The sequence below is a fragment of the Mauremys mutica genome, chromosome 7 (assembly GCF_020497125.1).
Source record: "Mauremys mutica isolate MM-2020 ecotype Southern chromosome 7, ASM2049712v1, whole genome shotgun sequence".
Classification (NCBI taxonomy): Eukaryota; Metazoa; Chordata; order Testudines; family Geoemydidae; genus Mauremys; species Mauremys mutica.
The window spans coordinates 68,357,651-68,385,311 of NC_059078.1; the positions used below are offsets into that span (position 1 = coordinate 68,357,651).

The 27,661-nt window shown below is 42.2% G+C and overlaps 1 long non-coding RNA gene across 1 annotated transcript in view; it reads left to right on the forward strand.

The window, feature by feature from the left end:
• Positions 1-4,934: 4,934 nt before the first annotated feature.
• LOC123374884 overlaps positions 4,935-27,661 on the forward strand; it is a 52,207-nt gene continuing 29,480 nt past the window's right edge. The window contains exon 1 of the long non-coding RNA XR_006581234.1: positions 4,935-5,265. This is a non-coding gene — a long non-coding RNA (uncharacterized LOC123374884). The remainder of the gene's footprint in view (positions 5,266-27,661) is intronic.

Sequence of the window (27,661 nt, forward strand, 5' to 3'; positions counted from 1 at the left end):
AATTGTATTAATTTAATTTATAATTTAGAATAAATGTGACTTAGAATCACTGACATATGGATTTCTAAGTCTCTCTTTCCTTGGATCTGTGTATGAAGGGCTTGATTGTTGAAGTTGCAAAGCCCACTGAGGTCACTGACAGTCCTTCCAATTATCAGAGGGGTAGCTATGTTAGTCTGGATCTGTAAAAAGCGACAAAGAGTCCTGTGGCACCTTACAGACTAACAGCCATATTGAAGAATAAGCTTTTGTAGGTGAATACCCACTTCATCAGATGCATGTCCTTCCAATGACTTCAGTAAGCCTTGGGTCAGCCTTAAATTCCTGAAATTGTCCTTACTCAGACAAAATTTGTACTGTGTTGGGACTTCAGAATTTGGGCCACATTTCTATTCAGTTTCCCTCTCTTTTTTCCTCCTCCTAACTCACTCTCTCCCTTCATTCTCCTCCACACCCAGCTGGGATCAGATATAAATTGCAAAGGCTAAACTAATCTCTAAATGTGAGGAAAAGACACATTCAAAAGGCTTGCTTTATTTCTCTCCTGCACGTCTAAACACAGATGTCCTTTCTTCCTTTCCTTTCTCTTTTCCAAATATAACAAACAAACTATCAATAAGGAAAAAACAAACACTCTAGTAAGCAAACAATCTGTGAATTCATGACATCAGTGCTAAGAGAGAGTGTTTCAGAACCAATTTAATCCAGTCTCCTGCACTGGATGTCATCTCTTCCTAGCCCTCTATCCAGCCTCTTCCAGATTAGTTATATTAGCGTGATGCTAACATATGCTCTACACCCTCTTTCCAATAGCACACATGTTAAAACATTGAAATCGTCTTCCAACTTTCTTAACACTATATAGGAAAGATAAAAGGGGCTGCGGAGAACAATTGCATATATGGCACCAGCCCTCAGGATGGGGATGGTGCAGATGACAACCTGTCGAAACACTGAACTTCTGTTATTGTATGGATAAAAGAGAAAATGCAAATGAGGACTAAAGCAAACCCAATTCTTTGGGGTGCACATGGGGGATTTTCCAGCAGCAGAATAATGAAGATCATTCAGGCCACTAATGATTACCGTAGAATGATCACAGATATTCTGCTACTGTGGGGATCCAGCAATGCCTTTACACCATTTTCACTTCTTCCTAATGATACTGCAGGAAAATAACTCCAGGCAGATTCTGCAAGTCCCAGTAGCAAGGCTTGCTTTATTACAGCTTTGAAAAGGCTTTAAAACCATTTCATCTCCATTCCGCCCTTGTGTACATGAAAAAGATGCACTGAGTTAACTAAGAAAGGGTTGGGTTAGAACCAATTTAGTTGTAAAGATGCAGCCTCCCCATATAGACACTCTTATTTTGGTTTAAGAGAACCTTATATCGATTTAGGTAGTTAAATCAGTGAAACCCTCTCATGGAGAGAAGATCTCTGATCATGGTACCTAACCTACCTTATAAAAGCAGCAAAGAGTCTTGTGGCACCTTATAGACTAACAGACGTTTTGGAGCATGAGCTTTCGTGGGTGAATACCCACTTCGTCGGATGCATCCGACGAAGTGGGTATTCACCCACGAAAGCTCATGCTCCAAAACGTCTGTTAGTCTATAAGGTGCCACAAGACTCTTTGCTGCTTTTACAGATCCAGACTAACTTAGCTCTGATACTTAACCTGCCTTATGTGACCTACCATTGAAGATACCAGCAAAATTCCCACTGGCTACAGTGGGAGCAAAATTGCCTCAATTTCTAAAAAAAATATCTCCATACTTCATAGCACATAAGGGGCCAATGGCATTAAATATATAAGCCCCTTCTAAAAGCCAGTCTACAACTATTGTAGAAAGTCCCAGCAGGCCATTCTCAGAGCACATAAAGATGGGGGTTGCAAGTTTTTTATCCCAGCAGTGCCATCTATTGGGCAGCTCAGTGCAAATATATTTATTCAATAAGGCAAATAACAGTGGATAGAATCAACATGAAGAGGAAGCCTGATTCTTTCCCTTTTCCAGGTAGGACATTAAAAAGAAATTGCATATGACAAACTGAGAGCAATCTGAGCAGAGCAGTCTTTCTTGATTTATTTCTTCATTCATTAATCCATACATAAAATGCAAGTTAGGATAAGGCTCAGAAATCCTCACTCTGACATGGTCTCACATATTTGATAAACGATTCCATTGGAAGAGGCTTGAAGGGCATGAATTGTGCCAAGACCTACTTTCAAAACATTTTTACACTTTCATATCAAATTAGAGGATACCCCATAGATAAGAGTAAGTGATGGGGTTCCTATCACTTGGGTGCACGGCTCCTCATTCACGAGAATGGAAGAGTGCACATTACTAGCTCCCTAGGAAAGGTTTTCTCAGGGTTTTCTTTCCCCAGGCTTTCTAAGAGTTACTGAGTGGTTTGAAGATTCTGAGGAAATTATTTTCTTCTGTATTCATTTACTGCAATGCTTTTTTCTCTGGAGTCCCAATTTGGTTATTTTAGGCAGAACATGAATTCTTATTGAGAGGGTGGGAAAGTTAAGCAGGGTAACTTTATTACAGGCAATACAAGGATGGGACTTAGTGGAAATTATGTGCCCCAGAGACCACTTCCCTTGGACTAGAGGGTTAGAGGGCTGGCAGAATGAGCTTCAGATCCCCCACCACATTGCCAGGAAAAGCAGTCCAACCAATTCTGGAGCTCTTTCCCATCTTTGATAACTGGCTTTCATTGCCCCAGTGTAAGACTTTTTTCTCCCTATCCATTCTATTTCCACTTCTTTTCCTTTCCCTTCCGCACCTCCATGCAAGACTCTGTTCCCTCCTCCTATCATCTCCTTCCCCCTCTGCCCCAGTATGAGACTTTCTCTGGGCTCCACCACCCCACCTCAGGAGGAGGTACTGGCATTACCATGGAATTTATGGGAGGAATAGCAAAGTGAGGCATTCATTTCTACTCCAACCATCAAAGAAATTCCATTGTCAAATGGATGGATCCAGTCAACTTAATTATAGTGGTCTCCCACTTTCCAGTCTCAAGCAAGGTAAAAAAGGGGTTAGTTCCCTGAGTAGCAATTTCAACATTTTAAAGTGTGTCTGATGTTACAAACAACTTAAGTCATTTTGATGTAGATTCCCCTTCCTCCTCCATGTTGACAAACCTGCCTACTTCCTGGCAATTAGTTTATGCTAACACCTTGTCTAAACAAGTAAAATTAGCAGTTCTGACAACAGACATCAGCAAGTGGTGTAGCTGGGCTGGTGCTGCCCAAGATTTGACTCCAAGTGCCACCAATGATACTGAGCATAGATCCCCACAAGGACATGAGTTGCAGTCATTTACATGTGTTTTACAACGTATACTCTATGTTAGTGCAAAGCAGTGAAATTGCACAACAGGGGCCGATTCTTTCCTGAGCGCCACTTGGCACAGGAAAGTAAGAGAAAGGGGTTCTGGAGAGACAATTATATCTCCCCAATACCGTGGGCTAGTCTATGATAGCCCAAGCGATAGAGCAGCCTAGGGAACAAACTCTATGTGGTTAGGGTGACCAGATAGCAACTGTGAAAAAATGGGAGAGGGGGTAGGGGGTAATAGGCACATATATAAGAAAAAGTCCCAAAAAATGGGAATGTCCCTTTAAAAACAGGACATCTGGTAACCCTATATGTGGTACTAGTTCATCTGCAGACACCCACAGGTCATTTTGCAAGTACACATAAGGCTTTTGAGGTTCATCTCTGTAAAGAAAAAAAGCTAGAAACATTTTTTAAATTAAAGCTTAGGGGTCCAGCAAACATTTGATACAATATTTTAAGCTCAGAGACAGTGAGCTATTCTGATATAACTATTTAATGTCTTAGCTTCTTTAAAAAAAAAAAAGTTGAATCAAGTAATCTTGGGGCCTGTGTCTGAGTCTAGTAAGCACAGTTTTCTCTCTCTCCTTCCTTAGTTTATTCTTTCTTTCTTGCTTGCTTGCTAAAAAGTGACAGGTAAGTTAGACTTAGAATTGTAGTGAATTCCCCTGTCTCCTATCTTTTTAAGGATATGCTAATTCAAGAACTCTTTGTCCAATTCAAAAATTCCATTGAGCCCCAGACATACCATTCTAATGCAGAAGCTAGTATACCTCCATTTGTGGATTCTGAGTGTTGAAAGTCAGTTACAACTTTAACCCTGGAGCAGTCACTGCCAGTTTGTAACAAACATGGTATACTACAGATTTTAATCGTGCATTTAAATACTCTATGGCTATATATACTATTACTACCATGCAAAGGAAACCTTTCTACCATCCTTGAGCAATATCCTTTAGTTTTATTCAGCTTGAAAATATTTATCTGAAAGTCAATAGAGCTGTTTTGTTTGCACACATTTTTTTCATATTTGAATGTAAGCACAGTATTAGCTTAATTAATCTAAGGAATAGGTCTTTTAATATTAACTAGATAATTAATTTATGGGTCTAATATGTAATATGTTAGGTCAAACTGCCCCACACCATAAGCCAAAACTGTTCTAAGGAGATGATTTTTTTTTTATCCTTGGACCTATTCTTCTCTGGAGAAAAAATTACAAACTAATTGTTGTGAAGCTGCTACATCAAAGCTTCTCTAAGTAGTGGGCTTTCCTAAACAGGACACCACCTTTGCACCCTCTTAGGCAAAGAATCTCTTTCCCTGTGTAATTTGCCTAGCTCCATCCTGTAGAAATGGTAGCATGCCACTCAAGAATGGCAATTCCCACAAGGGGTGGTGATCTGTTTAATGAGATACTATGAGGGGGCTTAAACTTTACCACCTGCAAGGCTGGGGGGAAAGAACCCTAATTAGTCATATACTACATCTGGGGAAGTGAGTAACCAGGGGAGGTGGAGTGAGGCCTTATAAATAGACTGAGGGATGCCAGCTTGGGTGAAGATTGTAGGACAGATGTGTCTCTTTAGTAGAGGAAGCCTTAAGATAGAGGTTAATCAGCCAAGTAACAGTTAAGGAAGAATGCTACAGGAGCAGGTAGGGAAAACTTTGAGGTAGAGCTAATGAGGGAATAGCTATTAGTTTGAAGATATTTGGATTCTCATTTGCACTGGTTTGTCCTATCCTGGAAGGGGTTTAGATGTTTGTGACCTGACCAGAGGGCTGAGCTATAGGAGATGAAGACTCAGAAAGATGTATTGTAAGCCCTGAGGGACAACCCAATAGGGAGGTGCCAGAAATGAAGATCCCTATAAAGATGCCCTCAGATGGGAGAGGGTACACTACAGGTGAGGACCTCCACTTACAGACACCCAGGTGGTAGCAAGGGGCAATTAAGAGGTAGCCCAACAGGAAATACACAAAGGGTTATGATCTTGTTGTAATTACAGTCACTGGCAGAACTGTTGACTTTGGATCTGAAAACAAAGTGACTGAATAATGAAGGAAAAAGCATACATGAATGCTATCACTGTAGACTGAAGCAACAGGGGTGTCTAGTTAGGCACTGGAGAAATGCTGATTATATCTCTAAGGTTGTTAGTGCTTACTCCTTTCCTTCAGCTCTGTTATCTTTCTCCTAGGCCTCAAATAATAATACTATTCTGAAGTATTTACAGTGCCTTTCCAACTTCAAGCCCTGCCCAAGCTGTTGGGAGGGCCAAGTAAGCAAGTATTGCTATCCCTGTTTTCAAACCTGAGGGGAAACTTGTCTCTAGGTCAGTTCTCAAACCCTACTTACTCATACCTACTTACTCATACCTTTTGTTAATTAATAATAATAGACAGTGCTTTAGGAGGCAGTGCTTTCTCAGGGGCTGGCTCAAGTGTGTGGAATGCAGCTTGCTGTGGGGAAGAAAGGGCCATCACAAATCTCTCTGCCCCTTGGTCTCAGTGCAGAGGACGTTTATTTGATGATGCCTTTTGTAACAAACATAGCTGTGTGTGTTTGGAAATCCAAAACAAGATGCTCCACTTCATACATGTTTTCCCCTGGAGGAGAGGGTGAAAAAACAAACATCTGACAGATGTTAGTCACATCACTGAATGCATTATTGGAAGATGCTCAGATATTATGGTGATGAGCCCAGTATGAGAACCTATGTAGAATAGAATTAATGGCCAAAATATAGTAAGTAATTTCTAAACACAGGAAGATGTAACGCCTCTCCTGAAAAGCTTTTATGACATGGCAGCAATTGAAAATGGAAAATCTCATTGATACATACCTTTAAATAATTTAACCTGTATGTTTCCAAAACAGTTTACTCTGTGTTCAAACACAGAAGCTAGGGTGCAGTGGAAGATTCCTGCTGGCAGAGTCCAGTCCCCACTGAGTCATGGTCTAGTTTGGTCTGCATTGGTCCTAGCAGTGAGGCTTTCCATCTTAACCTAGCTGGGGTTGCAGTTAATACTAATGAGGCTAGTGGCCTACAATTTATTGGGCACCAGCTATAGTAGTATATCATCATATTTTACCTTCACCCTGCAATAGATCAACACAATGTGTGTATTTTCTGCTGCCATTTGTGTGTGTGCCTTGCTTTGCCACTGTAACAGAGTGCAGGGAGCCAACATTTTGATGGCCATTAGTTCCCATTTTGATGGCCATTAGAGAAAGCTGACTGGGATAATTAGAGATAATTAGATAACTAGGCTGGTAGTCCGGGTGGGATAAAGAGCCCATCAGCCCAGAAGGATAAAGAGGCACAGGAAAGGTGCTAGCTAAGCCTAGTTGCCTTAGAAAAGGGAGACCACTGCTTTCTCTTCCCTTCCCCCATCCTGAGGAGACTGACAAATAACTGTTGTATGGGGACTGTAGTGGTATTGGTGGAGGGAACTCAGATAAATGATATTATGAATGCCCAACCTATGCGGTTTCTGTGGGGCAAGAAGACTGGAGCAAAGGGGCATGCCCTGCTTCAACCAACATGAGAGGTACATTGTTCTAAGAGCAAAAGCATAAATCCAGGGAGGAAGCAGTGATGGGTGAGCCTCAATAGGTTCATATCAGGCTGGATGAGCAACCAGGAGCATGAGCACTTAACTGAAATGTGGCTGAATAACTTGAGTGTGAATTTGGGCTGGAAATCTTGTGAGAACAGACTTCCTCTAGTACTCTTGACTCAAGTAAGGACAAAAATACTAGGAAAATGTCCTTTGTAAGGGCACTGGAGCTTTGGCACTTCTGCTTTCATCCCGTGACTGGAAATGTGTAGGATGAAGAGAGAGAAAACATTACAATAATTTTATATCAATAAAATAATAAAATCCCATTGAAATCTGGACAATTAAAAATCATTGTTAAGTTGTTTCAGGTACCACCTATACCCTTAAATCCCCTTGCCTGTTTTTGTGGTTTATATTTTTAAAAATGGTTTTCTCTCCCCTATTTGTATGTCAGAGGCCCAGTAAACAGAGGCAACAATGAAATCGACTGTCTGCAAAGTGCTGCCAAATGTATAAGGAAACATACTGGGGGGAAAAAATATGAGCAATGTGTTCCTCCTCCTCAAGTCACTCTGTTGTTTTCCTTTTATATGCTACCCATAACTGCGTTGGTGAAACATCTTAGAAGTGTGTTTGTTTTTTTTTTTTGTTTTTTTTTTTAAATTGATGTCCCTTTAAACATACTTTTTTTAGACGAAAAATATTCAGTTGAGATTTGGCTCAAATTTAAAAGTATAGTTCCGCCCTAAAAAGTGCATCCTATGGCTCTGTATTCTGAACACTGATTTGCATATTCAAATCTGCAGTGTGCAAATAAATGATATTTTCCTGCCAACCACTCCATTTCATAATCTGCAATAATAAAGATTCTGAAGGCCAAATTTTGCCTTCATTTGGTGGAACCCCATTGCCTTCAGATTGTATCCTCTGTGACCTTTGTGCAACTCACTGAGGACATAATGAAATATGAGGCTCCACAGCTCAGGGCATAATTTGGCCTCTGTTACTGGTGGTGATGGATGGAAGATCTCAGCTTCACTCTAAATCCAGTGTGGGAGATGAGAAAATCTGGGGCAGTATCAGTATATGTTGAGCCATGGAGGTTTTTACTGGACTAAACATGAAAATATCATCTAGTCCCTATCTCGTCTCATTCTGACAATAAATTAAATTGATTTTATGTGGCCTCCAATATTTTAATGTGCCACAGATTTGTATGTAGAAAATGCATAATTACATTGTAGGAGCTGTTAGTGGCTGTTGGTGTTTTAGGTTCCCAGGGAAGCATGAGGAAGAGGAGTTTTGGTTCTTGGCTTTCAGAAAGCTGTTGACCCTTTGGGCAATAGGTAGGGAATGTATTTCCTCTTTCTTGTTGCTTGCATCAGGGAGTCTTTAAATTGTTTCAGGGTGAAATTTACACTCCTCATTCCCCTGCAAGCAGCTGACTCTCTGCCTACCCCAGTGACTGCCAGCATATATAACAATAAAGGAGAACAGACAAGGGATGCTTCTGGTAAAATCATCAGCAATGGAATGATTAACAATGTTGAAATCAAAGTATTCATTGCTAGGCATCAGGGTTAACAGACAATTATGAGAAGGAGTAGCAGTTCAAGCCTCTCTGAGAGCTCTATTTCAGGCTGGCTGTGTACCAGTTCAGGGAGACAAACCTTCCTTGATTCATCTTTGGAAGGTTAGAGTTACAATTGGATTATTCTGCAGAATTCTGTAGCAGAGGGTGGATTCTGCACCAAAGGCCAGATGATCAAAGGTATTTAGGCTCCTAAAGATTCAGCTAGGTGCTTGGTGGGATTTTCAAACATGCCTAAACATGTTAGGTATCTATGTGCTTTTGAAAATCCCACTAGGCAGCACATATCTGCATCTTTTGGCACCTAAATACCCTCGAAAATCTGGCCTCCTGTTCTGTGGATGTGGAAATGTCAAATCCACCATGGGAACCTTGGCATTAGTGAAACCTAGTTCTTGTCTGAATTGCATAAAGAAGCTGATCTGAGAGGGGCCTCTGTCAATGTAAATTAAATCCTATTCTTGTTGCTCGAGAGAGGTGCATGCTGTACCTTCATTGCACTATACCAGAAGGCCATTCTGATCAATACATTGGGAGATTAGGTGGACTGTGAGTCATAAAAGCACAGTCCAACCTGTACATCTATTGGAGCTGCCTTTTTGCAATGTGGAAATGTATGTTCCAAATATAGGCATTTATTCTCTTCATTGTTTCTTCTCCCCTACCGAGCTGTGTGTAATATGATTGTGCAATGCTGAAATAAGTTTGAATCCCACTTTGCAAATATTAATATGCATTCATAAATCGGTCCCAACACTTCCTGTTATCTTATCTTGGCGCTTCAAGTGTCGATAGAGTAATTTCTGATCTCTTTCACTGCATCAATATACATTCACATAAATTCGTGTGGCAGTTTAGAGCCAATTAAAATTTATAAGCCACAAGTAGTGAGTGAAATTCTGAGGATTAATTTACTCACTGGAGTATTAATCTGTGTAATGTAGTAGGTTATCCTTCAGTAAACTTGGCTATATGGGGATAGGGAGATACATTTCCTTGCATGTTTTACTGTAAATGGAGTAATTAGTCCCACTGGGCCATCGAGCTTGAACGGCTGCAGCCAGCACAGCCTTGGTTTGAACTCTGGCAAAAAGAACCCAATCAGCAATTTGAACTCTAGTTGTGTTTATCTAGCAGAATCCATTTTATCTTCCCTGCTGTGAGCGTGAGATCAGGGAAGGGGAAAAAGTTTAAAAATTGCTATGATTATCAAAAGGTGGAACTCTTCTCTTCCCCTGTTCCTCACTTGCCACGGAGGAGAACAAACATTAGCAAAAGGAACTTGGTAAATCAGTATTTACGAGTTAGAACCCTTCACGACTGCAATACTTAACTGATCAGCACTAATGAATACATCCAAGTACTTAGATGGCCCTCATATTTGAGTGACCTCACAATCATTAATAGATTTTTTTTATCCTCACAATGGTCCGGTGAGCTGAGGGAAGTATTATTCCCACTTCACCAAGAGGGAACAGAGAGGTTAAGACCCAGATTTAGGCATTGTTGTGCTCAGTAGTGCAACACTTAAATGACCAGAAGTAATGCGCGTAATCTGGAGCAAGGGAGATCTCGATTAGATATTAGAATTTTTTTCCCCTAACTCTAAGGGTAATTTAAACTCTGGAAGAGGCATCCAAGGGAGGTTGTACATTCCCCATCATGGAGGGCTTTAAGAACAGTTTGGACAAACGCGTCTAGGGATGGTCTAGATTTACTTGGTCCTGCCTCAGCACAAGGGGCTGGACTTGCTGACCTCTTGGTCCCTAACAGCCCTACATTTCTATGATTTAAGAGCCTAGGTCTCATTTTCCAAAGGGATTTAAAATCTTCGTAGCCTAAATCTCATTGACCTGTAAAAATCAGGGGCTAAGTGACGTGCCCAAGGTCACACACACAGCCTATGTCTAAACTGAGACCAGACCCCAGGCCAGTGCCCCATCCACGAGACTGTCCTTCCTTTATAAAAGTTCTGTCCTGCCTCTAGATTAGTAGCCATGGACCACCCCTGCAAACGCACATTTGCCTGAGTAGGCTGGTTGAATCCACTCCTGCGAGTAAGGTGAGAGGAATGAGCTCCGAGAGAGCATTAGAAAGATAAATTTTTTCAGGAAGAGTTTTGGGGGAACCCACTAAAGAAAAAGCCAATAAAAAAATCTCCTGCAGAAATCCACAGCTCTGGGATTTTAGGATGAGGAGTTGCAATACAAATTCTCATAAAAGAGAGAGGCATTAAACCTATTATTCTGCACTGGCTCTTTGTTTTCATTGAGAGCACTGTGGTCATGGGTTGGGAAGCCAGTTTCTGTGTTATCTCACATTATTGCCTTTATCTATCATAGTTCCCCATCACGGGCGGTGGTACTGGAAGGGCAGAACCTGCTGAGTTGCCTTTATTATCTGGATGACATATATATTATCCCTTCTCTGCCTTGCAAGGCTCATTCTTTTGGTTTTATTTCCAGTGGACCATTTCCCCCCTATGCTCCCCTTGCCCCCCAGTACAATGGAGGTAGTGACCAGGCAACCAGCTGCACAAAATACTTACAGTGGTCTCCATGCTTCATGTTAGATTAAACAACTATTTAGGAAATGCGAAAGAAATATTTGCAGGAAAGCTGGAGCTAAGGAGGAGGACCAGCAATTGAATATCTTCTATGGCGGTGCAAACTCCACCACTCTCATCTGTAGATACAGATGTGAAAAATATTTAGCCCACTAGCACAGTTATAAAATCATCTGGTGTCTCCTGTTCCATAGAAATAACCCTCTGGCTCCAATCCTTCAGGCTGTTCCTGAGCAGCACAGCCCTAGAGATGCGGGCCCAGATGGTAGGCTGATATGTTTCTTACTGTAGTAGCTGGAGGTGCCAACCATGCTTGGGATGCCATTGGGTTAGGTACTGTACAGGCACATAATGAGGCTGTGCCTGCCCCAAGAAATTTATAATCAAAATGCACAAGGTAGAACTGCGTGCTTTTTAGACAAATGTTGGGAGAGGAAACAGAGGCACAGTGTGGTAAAGTGACTTGCCCTGGACACAGCAGGTGAGTGGTAGAGCTGGGAATAGAATCAAGTCTCTCTCTTCTCCCAGTTTAGTGCTTTATCTACTAGATTGTGCTTCCTCCCCAAACTCACCTTTGTACCTTCCAAAGTCCGAATCCTGCCTAGGGACTATCTGACTCCTGGCAAAATTTAGATCAGCTCCCAGGTGGTGATCTTGAGTGGTCACATCTGGGCTGCTCTGTGGGAGAGAATAACCCCTCCCACACACTTTCATTCCCAGCCACATCCTATGCCCGGTGCTGCATGGGTAGGGGTGGTGTAGGGCTGGTCTGGTAGCACAACTTTGGCAGAGGAATTCTCCTATGAGAGAGAGATTCTCTGATGGGGAAATCTGGCTATGTTTTGGTCCCTTTCCATGACCAGGGGCAGGAACAAGGCTCAGAATCAGGGCTAGAAGTCATATTGCAAAGCTTCCGCTGACTAGAATGACAGTGGGATTGGGCCCCATGAGTGCAATATGCTAATGTCTGTACCATGGGCCTGATTCTGTTTGCACATACCTTGGGTTGATACAGGTGTAACTCCACTGACTCACTCACCCCTGTTTTATCCTGGGGTAAATTAAAGCAGACTCAGACCTCTTATATGTAGGTTGTAGGCTGGAAAGGCTTCATACCAACAAATTGTTAGAGGAGGGAAATGCATTTGCATTATACCAGGTTATACTTAAAATAAGCTGTGAGTGGGATAAACCCAACCTCAACCTTAACCCTAGCTCAGGGAGCCCTATTGGCACCAATCCTAATCAGAGCCCAGGGAGCACAAAGTTTACTAATCCTAACCCAGCCAGCCCTAACCCTACCTTGTTTATCCCTAGCTCAGGGATCCCTATTGGCACCAACCCTAACCTTAGCTCAGGGAACCCTACCCTTTGCAACACTAACCCTAACCTTAAAAGGCCCTAGCAGCTCCAACTCCAACTGTAGCTTGGACAGCATGAAGCTTTGTAACCCGAGCGTGGGGAGCATTTCTGACCCCATCCCTAATCCTCATCTGGGGAGCCCCACCAAATCCATCCCTAAATTTGCCCCCCAAAATTGCAGCTTTGGAGTGACCAAAACTATTCATGAATTCGGGTCAAATTTGGTGAATAGTTTTGGCCAAATAAAACCTGAGGAGGAAAGCTTTGAAAAAGCCCCAGCAGTTTCTTTTGAATTTTAAAAATGAACCATTGACCCTGAACAAAATATTTTTCATTTTCTTTTGTTTTGGTGAGAAAAAACTGGAAAAAAAAATTGTTTCAGTTTGAATGGAGCCACTGAACCGGAAATCTATTATCCTAAGTATCTCTATGTAAGTGTTCATGTAATTAATGGCTTCTGAGTGCTTGCCTTTGTAACCTTAATGTTCTTTTAACATATATTTATATATTTGTGTAATAATTTATACAGTAGAAGGGAAAGGGAGATTCTGCTTTCTAATGAATGGTTATTTGCCGCTTTGCTATCAGAGTTTTCAGTTTATCCATAGACGTTTCCTACAGCTGACATTTTGATTATGGTATTAGAGAGGAAGGAATGTAGATAAAATTTTGAAGAGCTCCTCAGTTGTATTTTGAAAAGCATCAAAGTCCCTAAAGTTCAATGACATTTCAATAAGACTTGGTGTCAGGTTGCTGGGCAAAACCTGGACTAGTGGCAGGAGCTCGGTAGGTAGGAATGCCCGCTGGGGTTCAGAATCAGTATCAGAGTCAATAGTGAGGTCAAGGATCAAGCCAAAGGGAAGCACTGGAGACAGTTCAGGGCTCAGGCCAAGGGTTAATAACAGGTGTCACTGCCCAAATGGGTGTTGCGGAGTGTCAGGAGTCTACCCTCACTTGAAACTGGGCGGTTTCAAAGTGAGGACCCGCATGTCTTCCCCCCACCCCAAAATCCTAGGGTAGGTCTCCTTCAAGCTGCCACCACTCGGTCGATTACGTGGGCCGAGACACCCCTGTTTCCCCCCTTGGGAACACAGATCAATTCACAGAGGAGGAACCTTCCCCCTCCCCCCTCTCTCCAGCCTGCTCTGGAGACAGAGGTGCCTGGATTCAAACGCCTTGAATCTCACACACACAGGGAAGCAGCCCACTTCCCCCTCCCCTTCCCCTGAATTTCCCCAAGGGAAGGAATTAACCAAGTCCAAAGAAAAGAAAAGAATTTATTAAAGAGTAAAAAGAAAAATACAGAATCTCTATGAATCCAAGCTGGACACTCATAGGGTATAACCTTATCAATCTCTGGAGAGAATCCCCTCTCCCCCTTTTCTCAGTAAAAGCAATATCAGCAAACAGGAATAAAGCATTTCCTTTAGCAAACACACCATTGCAATTGTAGAAATCAAATCATAAAACTAATTCGCCTTTCTAATTAATACTCACTATTAATTAGTAGAAACTACTCCAGGAGAACTTGGGGACATGACTGTCTTCTGTTAGATTCAAAAACAGTTCTCACCCAGACAAAGGCTTCCCTCCACAGAGATTTGAAAAAATCTTATCTCTGATTGGTCCTCTGGTCAGGTGGTCACCAGGTACTACATGTTAACCCTTTACAGGTAAAAGAGACCTTAACCCTTAACTATCTGTTTATGACACGCCCCCCAAATCGCCAACAGTGGGAACTACTGGTGGTGATTTCCTCCTAGCACTGTAACATAAACAGATAAACAAAACACATGCACTATTACATATACTACTAAGTATGTAAACAACAAGATATTTGACACTGAAGAACACTTTGTATGCATTTGAGCGGACATACTTGGCAACGTCCTTGCCCATCCTCCCAGTGGAAGGAATGTTTTTAACCTGTTTTTGCTTTGTTGACCCCAGAATGGCCACTGGGATGTCAGGGCCCAAGCTTAAGAGCTTGTCCCAGTACTTAGTTGGAACTACCAACTGTCTTTGAGGATGCTGGCCTTCCTGGTGTCCACCAGAAAGAATGTCCTTATATAAAAGTCCTTGTTTTACAACAAACTGGAATTGGGTAGAAGAGCTGAGAGGCGGTGGGTTGCTTCGTGCCGCCGCCCAAAGCTTTTTTAAGGCTGTCATCGGCTTCCTGCTGTGTCTGGAACTGTTCCCTTGAGGCGGGAGACACCAGTTCCTTTGGGAGCGATGTAGGTGATGAGGTTGTTTCCATTGACTGTGGACCGCTCTTCGCTGGTGCACAAGGTGATATTTGAGGCTCTGGCTGAGCCTCTTGGGTAGAGTTGTCTGCTGCTTCTGCCAGTTTAGGCCCGTTGGCGCCCCCTGGCGGTGGAGTTGCAAGCGCTGGCGTCAGTGCTGGCGCTGGTTCTGCCGCTGGTTGCTTTTCCAGTTCCGGTCCTGGGACTGGATGTACTATGGCTGCTGTAGTTGTTGGCATGAGATCCGGTTCCACCACCTCTGTCTGGGTCTCTGGTAACACAGACAGGGTCCTGGTGGATGGCTCAGGAACAGGGATGGGAGTGCCTGCTTGTTTGGCCTGGCCGCAGGTGACCACTCCCCCACTCTTGGCCAGCTGCACATGGTTGGCCAAGTCTTTCCCCCAATAGCATGGGGATGGAATAATTGTAATAGACAGCAAAAGTTCTTTTTCCTGACCAGTCCTTGTACTGGTCTTCAGGGATGCTGTACCCATGGCAGGTCCTGTTAACCTTTTTGAAGAAGGCCTCAGTGTCCTCACCTGCCATGTAGGTGGGAAATGTTTTGGGATGGGGAACAGTGCCTTCTGGTGCTGGCCACACCCCTCTGCAGTCAGTGAATTTTATGTGTGGCTTGCTGGTGTTGCTTTTTGGTGCTGGCCACACCCCTCTGCAGTCAGTGAATTTTATGTGTGGCTTGCTGGTGTTGCTTTTTGGTGCTGGCCACACCCCTCTGCAGTCAGGGAATTGGTTTCCCCAATTCCTAACCCTTTCTATTCCCGAGAGACTGAATAGAAAAGAAACAAAACCTTTTCATTTGCAAATGTGTAGTTGCTGTTTGCTGATATACTGAGAAGACCAAAAAAAAACTGGTTTGTCCTGTTTCTAGCACTTGCTAAGTACCTCACAGTGGGGGTCCTTTCTAACAAGCCTCCTAGAAAAACTTGCACCTCTTTCCTAGCTGTTTTTAAGCAGACAGAAAGAAAAAAAGGAGAAAAAAGAAAAGAAGAAGGAAAAAAATCCTTTTCTAACACAGCCTGTTAGAAACCTTATGCCTCAGCTAAACCCAGCTGAAAATCTGTTTCCAAAAAAACAATCTTCCTAATAAGCCCAGCGGACCGGCTGGTGCTACTTAGTACCTGCAGAAAAGTGTAGTAAATCCTCTCAGAGATTTGTATTTCCCTGGCTCCAGAGGATTTCAAAAGACACAGGGAAAAAAAAATCTGGCTGGAGGGTTTCTGTCTTCCCCCCCCAAACCTGTTTTCCCTGTTGGATGGGAATGTACTTTGTCGAGCACTTCCCCCCACCTTAGGAATCCTGAGTGATACCTGATATCACAAAGGAAGGACACACCTCTAGGGAAGAGTTTTTCCTCAGCATAGCCAGCAGAGAAAAAAACCTCCTAACCCTGAAAACTGCTTTAAACTGCCTTTTCCTCCAGCTGCCTGTCCAAGCAACAGAAGAAAACTTGCTTCCAACAAAGCCTGCTGGAAAACTAAATTCCCTTCAGCCAAACTGGCTGAACTGTAAACTGCCTGTGCTCTGAGTTGCTGTACTCAGCAGCCCAGCTGAAAGGCTGCTGCTAACAATACCCCTGAGAAAAATCTGGTCTATTCCTTAGGGATTTGTGTTCTCCTGTCTTCTGATCCTTTCAAAAGACACAGGGAGAAAAAAAACCTGGCTGGAGGGTTTCTCTCTGCAACCCCCAAACCTGCTTTTCCTGTTGGATGGGAATGTACTTGGCGAGCACTTCCCCCCACCTCAGGAATCCTGAGTGGTACCTTGTATCACAATGGACGCCAGTACCTCTCCACCGGAGGCTTTGTAACAGAAAGCCCTGCAAAAAACTGAAAATACTTGTAACCCTGAAACTGCCTCAGAGTGCCTCTGGTAGAAAAGCCTTGCCTCTCTCTCTGGGTCCGAAACACCACTGCCACCATGTCAGGAGTCTACCCTCACTTGAAACTGGGCGGTTTCAAAGTGAGGACCCGCATGTCTTCCCCCCACCCCAAAATCCTAGGGTAGGTCTCCTTCAAGCTGCCACCACTCGGTCGATTACGTGGGCCGAGACACCCCTGTTTCCCCCCTTGGGAACACAGATCAATTCACAGAGGAGGAACCTTCCCCCTCCCCCCTCTCTCCAGCCTGCTCTGGAGACAGAGGTGCCTGGATTCAAACGCCTTGAATCTCACACACACAGGGAAGCAGCCCACTTCCCCCTCCCCTTCCCCTGAATTTCCCCAAGGGAAGGAATTAACCAAGTCCAAAGAAAAGAAAAGAATTTATTAAAGAGTAAAAAGAAAAATACAGAATCTCTATGAATCCAAGCTGGACACTCATAGGGTATAACCTTATCAATCTCTGGAGAGAATCCCCTCTCCCCCTTTTCTCAGTAAAAGCAATATCAGCAAACAGGAATAAAGCATTTCCTTTAGCAAACACACCATTGCAATTGTAGAAATCAAATCATAAAACTAATTCGCCTTTCTAATTAATACTCACTATTAATTAGTAGAAACTACTCCAGGAGAACTTGGGGACATGACTGTCTTCTGTTAGATTCAAAAACAGTTCTCACCCAGACAAAGGCTTCCCTCCACAGAGATTTGAAAAAATCTTATCTCTGATTGGTCCTCTGGTCAGGTGGTCACCAGGTACTACATGTTAACCCTTTACAGGTAAAAGAGACCTTAACCCTTAACTATCTGTTTATGACACGGAGTTTGAGCAGTAGTCAAGGTCCAAGCCTAGGTCAATACTGGGAGTTCAGGAATAGAGAATGCAGGGTGGTCAGGGCAGCTCAGCTAGCTAGTGAGCCACATTATTTCCTGGACATTTCCTGCAATGCCCCTTGGGTTTATATATGGCAGGGAGCCAATCAGGCATCACGAGGCTGCTATCTGTAGAACCCCTTGAGGTGGGACTTCCTGTGGTATGTGTCCACCGGGGGTAATAGGTAGGGGAGCATTGGTTGGTTGGCAGTGTGTCTGTGCTCACTGCCTGGCAACTCTGCAGTCTTGGGTTTGAGACCTGTTGGACCTTACACTTGGGCTCCTAAAGGGAAGATTGTCAAAAAGACATCAGCACGTTGGGTATACAGCTCTTCTGAAAATCTGATCTGAAGTACTACAGTGGGAACTGCAGGATGCTGAGCACTTTTGAAAGTTTGGCCCTTCATTGGGGTATAAATGGGAACGGAGCTCTTTTGAAAATCTGTCCAGGGGTGACTTAGGTATTTTTTGAAAACACTACCCCCAGGATCTGGTGAGAGGAGCAGAAATCACCTCTCAGGTTTACACCTTTTGACACAATGGGTAACTTTCCTCTTTAAAATTAGCAGTTCTCTGTGGGGTCAGATCCATTCTGTCTAGCAAATGAAAACCTATCTTAGATGGTTTTTAACATTACCTATGCTTGCAACATCTGGAACTCTTTCACATAGGAGAATCCAAGTTTTTCCCTCCTATATTATTTCTAAATTTCTTACACCATTTTTGTATTTATTTATTTTTATTGCTGGGGTATTTCAAGGCTTGCATACATGCCACAGACAGACTTCCCTGTGCAAAACAATTTTCAAATGTTGCATTTATAGTGCCTATTATTTTCTTGGTGTTTTCAACTTCTTGTTTATTTTTAAGCATTGTCACAAATATTACTACTAATCATTTATAAAAAGCTGCAAAAGTAGCTCATGCTTTATAAAACATACAGCAAGATACTCTCATAACACTGGGAGTATGCACAGAACTGCTTGATTTTTTTTTTTAGTTTAAAATCTGTCTTGCCCTATTTCAAGATTGCAGATGGCAATAGATGTTTCATTAGTGCAGTTTATTTTCCTGCCTAATTTTTGTTGTTGCTAGTTTGGGATCTTTCTTCCACAAGATATTCCTGATTTGTTCTAACACTATTGTATCTCAGTCATTTCTTTTATTTCATTCCTTTGTGGCTCAACCTTGAAATAATTTCTGAGGAAAGTTTTTTTTTTAACTTAATATAAAATAAAGAGACCTGTTGGAAATCAGACTTTGGAGTCATTTTAGGGGTAGGCATTCTGGATTTTAGGTTATGTTTTTACTGTTGCAATCAATGTCAATTTGTAGTTGGACAAATCCATGTTTACCCTCATGCCCTGAACAATTTTTTGCCATTCCTTGAAGTATTCAGGATTCATTTAGTATAAACATACCTGTCAAATAAGCAGCTGATTAAAACCAGCCTGCACCTTAAAATTTAGATCTGGATCCAAACCTTCCAAAGCGCAGGTCATTTTGGTTTTGGTTTGGCTCAAATTCAATAAGTGCTTGAAGTTTGGAGCCATTTTTGACATTCCTAGAAGTTTCAGGGGAGTGTCTGGAGTCAGATTTGATCAAATTCATCCCTGTTAATCTTCTATTCTGTGTTGCAAATTGGGCTACTTATATGAATAAAGTTACTCAAATGTGGACGTGTTTGTAACACTGTGCCTAATGTGGGTAAAATAGATAAGAGTTTTGTAAAGCATTTCAGACATGATCCAAAGTCCACTATATGACTCCAACTGACTTCAGTGGACTTTGGATCAGACCTTTACCGAGGCTCACCTCTTTGAAGTGAAGGGAAGAATATTGATTATTGCTTTCTGTCCACTGATATTTACTACTTATTTATTTTGCCATTGATTCGTCATTATGAAGAAGGGGAATGGCAAATTAACAGGTGGATGAGACATTTCATTCAAGTCAGTTTGAATTGTGAGGTTATTGTAATTAATTTAGTGTCAAGCTGCAAACAATCAGTTTTGGGGCGATAGTGATAAAATTATGCATTGAGCTATTTTCTTCTTTGTTTTGTAAGTGACTTGAATGCCAATTATAAATTTTGTCTTATTTCCTGGAATGTCTTTGAAATATTTATTCATATTAGTGTATTCATTTTTTAAAGTCACTATGTGACACGCTCTCTTCCATCCCAATGCTACAGACCTTTGGCCATCCCTTTGCTGCTGTATCATTTAACGCAGCACAAAGTGGCCTGTTGTTTGAGAGAGATGGCAGCTGAGTTTATTGATCTTCGGCTGCACCTTTATTGAATTCCTTCAATATCTCAGGATTTTCCTCAGCTCTTTGATTTGCTCCTTCCCTCCACCTAGTGTAAACTACAGATGTAAAACTATTCTCTGCTGATTAAAACGAAGAGTGAGCAAGCTGACATTGCTCTTAGCAAATATTACCCTAGCCATCGGGGCTGTGGGGAGGAAATGGAATAATCAGTTTTAATCTCTGCTAATAATACAAACGAGACATGCAAGATGGCTGGCTCCAATCATCAAATGCCTCTGATTTACCAACTCTCATCTCTTCGAAAAGAAGGGTTGAAGACTGATCATTGCTGTCTATCCACTGATGTCTCCTTCTCATTTATTTTGCCCATGACATTTATCCCACATGAGCTTTATCACATGTAACAGACACAAGCATGTCTCTTGCATGTCAAAGAACTGGCTTCTGCAGTGTAGTTGTAGCTGTGTTGGTCCCAGGATATTAGTGAGACAAGTTAGGTGACCAGGGGATTATTATGTAGTAGGCTCCCAACAGGAAATGCAGAAGTACCAATGCTTTGAGTCCTTTAGAAATGGACCGTACAAATCACTGACCCATTCATAATAGAGAACACTCCCACACTAAAAGTAGGGACCAGATGACCTGATCCATTTCTATTATTCTGTTATCATGCTAGAACTGTTTCTGTCCTGGGCTAGATCATCAGCTGTTAAATATCAGCATAGTTCCATTGAGTCAAGAGTGCTATGTGAGTTTACACCAGATGAGGATTTGACCTCCTAACTGTATGTTTTTTCCTGTTTGTTTGTTCTTAAAGCCACTGCTGCTGGGTCACCTTTAGAACTGCTTAGCAAATTAAATGCTAAAGTTCTGTTGATGAGTCTCTCCCCTGCCCACATTTTTGACAAACTCTAGTCACTGGTCTCAATTTTGAACTAGGCACTAGTGAAAACAAATGCAAACAAAAGGGAAAGAGCTATTTCCACAGCCTGATGATGGTGCAGATGGATTATTGCAGGAAGTGTTTCTAAACTGTTAAAAGTACAGTTTTGGGGGTTGGGGAGAGGGAGGATATGGAACAGACAGGAAAGAAGAAGAAAGTGATGAAGTGAAGGTGGCTAATATTATGGGCCATTTAGCCATGCCTCAGAACATGGACTTGTTTTCTTCTTTAAAAAAATAAACGGCTCTTTTCTGTTAATCTAATCCTTGAGCATCTCACCAGGGCAGCCTGGATCTCATTGATGACATAACCCCCTCCTTTTGTGCCTCCCTCTGGGCAGTAGGTTTACTTAGCTGATTAGTAGCTGTATGGTACAATTTTCAAGCCTGGGAATAATGCTTGGAATTCTTTTCTCCCCCACCATTTTATTTACCTTTAAAGAAGTTTGGTAGCTACAAGTGGCAGCCTCTGCCTCAGCCTCTAGAGGGCAACACCACACACTGGCAACTTCCTCCCTCCATAGCCTTCTTAGACAATCTTTGTCCTGAGTGTCTGAGATTCAAATCCAGTGGTCAGGCACATTTCTAGCAGCCCTTTCCCATCACATTGCAGTATGTACCAGTGATGTAGGTGAAATGTGCCCTACTGAGCTTGTAAACTACCCTTTTCTTTGTGTGGTTTTCAAACATACATAGAGGGAGCATCACATTTTTTCTCATTATACAGAACAAGGAGATGTCATGTCTAACACTCATGGCTTCATGCAAAGAATGGATGATTATGTCCCAAATGCAGTAAATACATCTTACATTTGTTGTGAATAAATGGCCCTAGTTTACTTCTTTGCTGGAGTTGAGTCTACATATGCTGAATGAATGAATGTACTGCAGTGAGATCACCTCCAGAGTCCTAATAAAACCTTCCCTGTACTCACTGATGAGCACAACATGACCTCTTCAACTACAAGCCCTTAGATGCAGCCCTTTCCTTAATGATTCCAGTGTCTTATGGTAGTTGCCAGTTGGGTGCATCTATTGGTCTTTTTATTCCCATTTTGCATGTACACTGTGCTTTGTTGCTGTTGCTAAGTGAGGGGGAAAAATGGTAGGGCTTTGTTAAAATTGGCACTTCTTAGTTTTCTGCAGGGGTTTGCGTGTAGGGTTGTTACAAGATGATTTGTGTTTTCTAGGCAAAATGTTGTGAAATTGGTTTAGTATCAGGTTATAATAAAAATAAGGGCTGGTTCCATTATCCTTCTATGTGGCTGCAGACCCAAGTCCACTAATTAAGAAGGCCAAGCCATCCAATTGTGTGTTACTGGGAAGAGTGCTCTGGGGAAAGACAGAGAAGATTTCAGTTTCTGGGGTTGCAGTTCCTGGTGCCTTTCACCTGCACTAAATCTACCTGAGCAGAAGCAGTGTCTGTGGTTTCTATATTTGAATGACTATCGCTAGAGAAGGAAGTGTCTGAATTTAAGCCATCACCACTTTAATGATTTTTAGTCCTAAGTGCAGATTGGAGCCTATGTCTGTCTTGACAAGCTTCACTTTGAATATGTGGAAGCTATTCCGGAAGGGACGAGGAGAGAAGATGCAGGGTCCAGGCATGATCCTCACCCTTGTGCTCCTGGCACAGAATGGCCAGAGAGGTTCAATGTCAACAGCATCAGTGTGGTGGGGACACCTTGGTTCATTGATGTGATCCCCAAATTCCAAGCCATGTGCCTGGAAGTAGAGAATCCCACTTGCCTCTCCTGAGGCCCGAATCCCTTTTACAACCTCAGAGGAGGGAGGAATTAACCCCAGCTCTCTGATAACCTGCCAGATGCCACTCGCTTTACCTGGGCAGGGGAAAACCTCAATTAATGCAAGACACCACCTGGGGACCCTACGGGAGGTCACACATTCACCCACCAAGATATTACAGTGTGCTGGGCCCCCAGTGCTTAGTATAACTCTGCATATGTGGACTCTCAGTTGGGTAAGACCGGCCCCTGTCTCCTAGGGTACGTCTACAAAGCCCACAGAAGAGAGTCTCCAAGCCCTGGTTGACAGAATGGAAGTCCATCCTCCTCCTTAGGCTTTAGGCTCAAAGCTCCAGACCAAGCTAGAACCCCAAAGTGCTGTCTAGACATCTGTTTTTGGAACACTAGTGTAAGCCCAGCTAACCTGAGTCTGTTGACCCAGGCTGGGAGGCTTGTTTCTGTGGGCTGTGCAGACATACCCCAAGTCCCCAGATTGGATACCTCTAATCCTTTGCCAAAGTAGCTGTACGCTCATGTGTACAGTAGCGTAACTACTTCATACTGTCCAGTTCAAGGAAACCCAAATTCCATCAACTCAGTAGTTTTACCCAGGGCACACTACAGTTTGTGAGCTGACAACAGTGGGCAACTTGCAATCTATTAGAGAAATGAATCCATATGGTTTTACCCTTGATATATTAATACTGCCAAATCCCAGCACCATATTGATCGGCCTGCTTAATTATCTTTTGTAAACAGCATGCACACTACAGAATTCTGAGTTGTAGACTACAGAAGAGGTTATGCATGGAAACGCATATGAATGCACTGAAGCCTAGAGTTTAGGTTCCTTTAGGGGAACAAGGGTTGGCCAGTCTTAATCTATATGTGTATATATAAAAGACACTTCCTGTAGTCCTAATTCTCAGATTTATTATTGTTTTGGCATTATTAGTTAAGAGAGAGTAATTCATTTTTTTGGAACAATCAGAGAGAATGCAGTTTAAATGTTAATCGTTTTTTAACTTCACATTATGTGATCCGTTAACATTAATATTTAATTTAATGCAGTCAAAAGATTAATGCCTGTGTTTATTTCTAAAAAAGGCAAAGATGCTGCAGGGTAACATCCAGCTCAGTTGCACTTTAGAAAACAGAGCTGAGGAAAATATATTCATGCTGCAATCATACAAATATCCCTTTCTCCCCACCTCCCACTGCCATCTCTCCCATTCTTTATTCCTAAAAATAAGCCAGAGGGTTCTAATGGGGACACTGATTAAATATTCTGCACTGTAATTTATGCAAAAGCAAATCCCAACAGGAATCAGGGACTCTGAAAATCTGTTGTGAAATAATTATCCTGAATGACATTGTAGAAATGGTCCATGAGGATGATGTCAATAATACATTACACAAAATCTGTTTGAAATAAACCTTGAAAATTACATGATATTCACGGGAACCTGAAAGAATTATCAGTAAACAAATTTAATCAGCTTGATGTTATGCATACCACTCAACCTTTAATTATCTGATCATCTAGGTTTTAGAAGGCTATGGGGAATTGAATGACAATACCAAGATAGAGCTGTAGAAGTTTATGTGGTGGTTGCTGGACTACCTGATTCTCTTAATTTTTGCTTCTCTCTCTTCATTTGCATTCAGTTCCTGCTGCCTTAGTGTCTTCAGTGACACCCACTGATGGTGGCCTGTCTGGTTTACTGCTGCAGTCATTCCCTTAGCAAGAAGGCACTTGTTAACAAAAGTATGAACTTGCTCAACAATGCAGCCATGCTAATTCTTACCATACAATGCGAGGTAGCCAAGCCCAGGTCTAGACATTTCTCATTGTGATATCCAAGGTGTACAGTGGAAACAGAAACCTCATCACAAAATCAAGTGTGATAGAAAGCAGTATTAAATCATCTCTAGCTCTGTTGACTCATCTTCCTGAGACGGCGAGAGTTGTAGTGCATGCTCAACTGAACTCTCAATCTATATCCAGGATTGTCACTCTATCTGGCACTCTGAAGCCGAGAATGTCAGCAGAGTCAACATGAAGTGATGGAAACAGCAACAAGTATGGCTGAGAGCTCTCTTTGTTCAAAATATCACCAGATTAAATCATTGCTGTGATCCGCAGTCTGTTACCATCCCATTGTTAAGTTCTCAACCATTTGACTTTACAAATTACATCCGTGCTACTTTGGACTGCCCTCTAGCCTGCCTCAGCCACCAGGGATTGCACTCTGCTATTCAGGCTTTTAATCTATTGGTGCCTTGGCTCTTCATCTGCAAAATGTGGGTTATGAGATTTTCCTATTGCACTGCAAGGGTAAGTTTATTAAATGTTTGGGAGATGCTCATATAGTATGGTGATGAGGGACCATAGAAATACCTAGCTAGATCAAAAGTATTACAGGAGTCTTTGGTTGCCTTCACTGAAGACTTTGGAAGTTTAAGGTTAAAATATGGTAAGCATTACATCTGAATAGCAGACACCAATAATGAAAAGGGAACTCTAGAAAAGGGAATTTCTGACTCTGATTGCTGTGTTGTAGTTTGAGGGGCCTCTTGTTCACCTAACCTACATAGGTTATGTCTATACTGCACACTACATCTGGGTCTGTAGGACCCAGACTTGTGCACTTGGTGTTTCCAGGTCTGTGCTTAAGCATCCACACTGCATTGCACGCCTGGGTTTACAATTGCTGGACCCAGGTCGCACAGTTGTGCTAACTGTCCATACGGTACCAGGCTGACCTTCTGACTCGGGTCTGTGGCTTGACCTGTGAGCACACTGCAAGATGACAGGGTTTGGACCAAGTTACAGTGGGACTCAGGCTCTGACCTGCCTTTCTAGTTAGGTCCTCAGTGTTTGCTGAGTCAGACTGATTTATGTGTGTACGGAAGAGGTGCTTGGTCTCAAAGCGAGCCAGAGCCTGGGCTTAGTGTACAGTGAAAACAGATCACATGGGAAATCATCTTCTTCATCAGACTCTGTGTAATTCCACAACACCTCTCATTTACACCCACCTGGGGTTTCATGAAATTAAATAGCTAAAATCAACAATGCAGCAACAAAGTCATATGCTGCAAGACTTTTCAGTGCCACTGAGTTGTTGCTGAATGCCGAGAGCCAAAACTTCTATGGACATATTAGGCAACAAGGTCAGTATTGTTACATATCGTATAGTTGTGGGATACACAACTGGGACTGACTCTGGAACAATGTACTAATCACTAGTAGGGAACTCCACCTTGTTTGTCTATTGATTTTTCCACAATATTTACCTGTAACTATTTGTCTGGCAGTGGTGTATAATAAGATGGCTTCGGACAATGGTTGTTCAAAGTCATGTTCGAACTGGCCTGGTGAGCTCTTATGGTGCTCTCAAAGGTCTTTAGGTGCCTAACTCTCATTGATTTCAATGGCAATCGGGTGCCTAAGTACTTATGAGGATCTGGAACATTGTGTTTATATCCATCAGAAGCACAGTATAACGCCACCATTTTGGATATGACATCTTTGATAGCACTGGTTATCCATTCATCCCTGTACGAGATGGGGAAAAAGCATGACAATAAAATGAAGATAAAATTATTTTCTTTGGCCAAAGCTTATTGTTGTTGCTATGCCCCTACTCTTCTTATAGCCCCCAAAGTGCTGTGCTTGGCTGGAGTGCTCTGAAACTGTACTTAGCCTTCCCCCACTGTGCTCCAGAGGCATTCTGCCTGTCCCAGCACTGAGTAGGCATAACGACTCTGGAGTCTGGCTCTGCATTCCTGAGGACTGTGGTTTTATAATACAGTCCTTTACCCCAGCAGCCACTACTTTGTTGGTACAAGCGAACAGTAGAGTACTTTTCTTTCTGCACTAGCAAGACTTGCTGTGCTAATCTGTTTGACTTGAAACAGTTTTTCTTTACTGCATAGATTACCACAACACATGCAAGTTAGTTTAGATTCAGAGGAAGAATAGCATGACCTTTGGAGGAATATCTTTCTTGATGATAGGGCTCTGAAGGAATTTGGAATGGAAAGGAAACATTACATATTCAGAGCTTTTTCTGAGCTGCAAGACTCAGATCAGTAGGATTGAATGTACTGAAGGTGGTACCAGTCCACAGTACTATATTGTGTGTCTAGCTCTGGATAAATATTGATTGAGCCATTAAAATTTGCTTCACAAGTTCTTCCTTTTCTTTCCTTCTCCCAGTCCCTCCCCCTCCCTCTCTCTGTAGTTTTATCTTTGCATTTCCCATCACTATCTTAGCTCAGCCATGCAAACTTGTCATGAAAACTGACCAGCTGAGACACAAATCACTCCTCCTCATGATAATGCTGATATTGGAAAAGCTAATGATATTTTATTCATTTAAAAAATACTCACTCCAGGCAGATGGGCAAGTGGAGTTTTGTGTGACTGACTCTCTAGCTCATGTTACAAAGGTGGGATGCACAAACTATTTCCTCTGTGGGAAAAGGAAATGAGACTAAGCAACAGGAGTCAGGAGCAGGGGAAGGCGGGACATGACAAAGGTACTCTACTATGGCGTGTGAAGTCCTGTTAAAAACTATTTGCCTTTGAATAACATACCTCTCATTAGTTTACTATGAAACTTATTCCCTTACCTCTGTTCAGCACCATAGTCTTGCCAAAGGACTTACTAACAAAATACTCAAAACACAGGTGACCTAGTGCTAGTCTGCACAGACTGGAATTTAGCTAGTTAAATGGGGATTTTTAATTCACAGATTTTAGTTATTTTGGCCCAAGTATGTGTGTGAACATTCTTATTTAGGAGTAAGAGTGTTCTATTTCAATTTAGCTTAAGTCAATAAAAATACATTTCAGTTAAACTATAATAGGACACCCTTAATCCAAGACAGCGAGCCACACAGACGTGTGTTCCAAGAATAACTAAAGTTGTGAAATAAAACCCATTTAGTTAGTTTGACTGTAGAGTGTGACTGTCCTACATGTGAGCTTTTTGTTCTGATTTAACTTCATTTCCCGACACAAGCAAAATTACTAGAAACATTCAAGTTGATACAAGCATGTCCACGCTAAAGGGTTGCACTGATTTAACGCAATCACTGCATGAACTGTGCATAGACAAAGCCATTAGTTTACCTGCCAAAATCTGCATGGCAAGGTAAACCTTCTCTAATCTCCTTTGACCCAACTCTTTTACTAACCTCTTTGTCCAAGGCCTATGATTTCTCTGATGCCTTGGAC